The following is a 1,600-nucleotide window of genomic DNA, read 5'->3' as shown; positions in this document are numbered from 1 at the left end:
TTAAACCTCTGTCAGACGCTCCGCCGTCGCCGGAACATTACCTCGTACATACCTAACATTAGGTACTTATGCCTGACACTGCAGGACCGTCTTATGATGTGCGAAGAGAATGCTACGCTGACAGTTTTCTGTGCGTTTTGGCTTGACTCTGTTCACACGACATAGGCGCTACACTACATACACACATACACACATAGTCTCGTTTCGTCTCCGCAGCTTTGTTACCTGTCCTGTTAGATTCTTGCCCGGTTTCCCATCGTTAGTTTGTTTTGCTTACCTGTTCGTCCCAGTCTCCTTCTGTTGTCACTACCTTTCCTTTGTTTGTAAGTATTATGGACCCTTTTTTTGTTGTTATGTTGAATTGTCGTACTTCTCCCCATTAAACCTTTATTTTGCATTAGCACCTGGGTCAGCAATCTTGTGTCCTACCCCTAGTCCTCCCTCACCCTCCTGGCGAGGGGGGCTAACCCTAACAAGCAGTCTACTTCGTCTTATTGTGAGTTCCTGGTTTAAAAGAGCCGGAAGAGGCTTCATATAGAAACAGAAGCTTATAGTTTCTTGTTTTGTGTCATCTCGCCTGCCTCAACTTTACTCTGGTCCTTGATCACTCATTGCTTTCACCTGTTGCTAGTCTCAAGTCTTTATATTCTTCTCACTTCCCTCAGTTAGATGCTACTTCATCTGCTTGTCACATCTTTCTTGTTCCTGTTGTTCTGTATATGTCTCCAGTTTTGCTTCAGTTTAGTAACTCTTGGACTCATTCTCTTACCTCACTTATGGGCTTTGGACTTACCCGTCATGTGGGGTTTTTGATTTGTTCCCTCGGGTTTTTAGAGTTTAGTTTTATGTGTTTTAGTTTATTATTTGGTTCCCTAACTGAACTGTCTTGTAGTTTTCTGTTGACATCTTGGTTACGCTGGTCAGGTTGAGCCCTGGGTATTATGTCTCTGTCCAGTACTAATTATATTAAAATCTACTCAATGCATCTCCTCAGTCTGTGCCTGCATTTGGGTCCTCCACAAGCTGAGCCTTGACAGTGCACAGCACTGCTAAAGAAAGTGGGAAAAAAAGAAGATGATGCATAAATTCTACCCTTGATGTTATGTTTACTGACATGATATTTGCTTATAAAATCCTTACAATGGGGTTTATGATTATTTCACTGAAACCACAAGGTAATGTTTCTCTATCTTAGTAAAACCATATGCAGACTGGCATTAGTTTTGGATTATGTTCATGCTAATGTTTAACCTAGTGAAGGAAGTGTAGGACTTTGCATCCCAACTTCTGCACATTGTTATGTTTAGGCAACAAAAGCATGTTTGGTTAAAGTGAGTGAAACAACTGCTTTAGTTTTGGTTAAATGTAATGAAGACCATGACCTTTTCCAACTTTAACCAAGGATTGAACATGCCTAAACATCATAGAAAAATTGAATAATGCTTTATTTGCCACAAGAGGATACTGTAGCAAAAAGATCTACATTGTTGAAGTTAACATTCTCAAGATATGTTCAGTAAAAATATCTTGCTACTTGGTGGATATGTTCAATGAAACTTTTCCTCATTATGCTAATGACAAAGGTAATTCAAGTGTCGTG

The sequence above is a fragment of the Monopterus albus genome, unplaced genomic scaffold (genome assembly GCF_001952655.1).
Source record: "Monopterus albus unplaced genomic scaffold, M_albus_1.0 scaffold183.1, whole genome shotgun sequence".
Taxonomy (NCBI): domain Eukaryota; kingdom Metazoa; phylum Chordata; class Actinopteri; order Synbranchiformes; family Synbranchidae; genus Monopterus; species Monopterus albus.
This window is presented reverse-complemented; position numbering follows the sequence as displayed.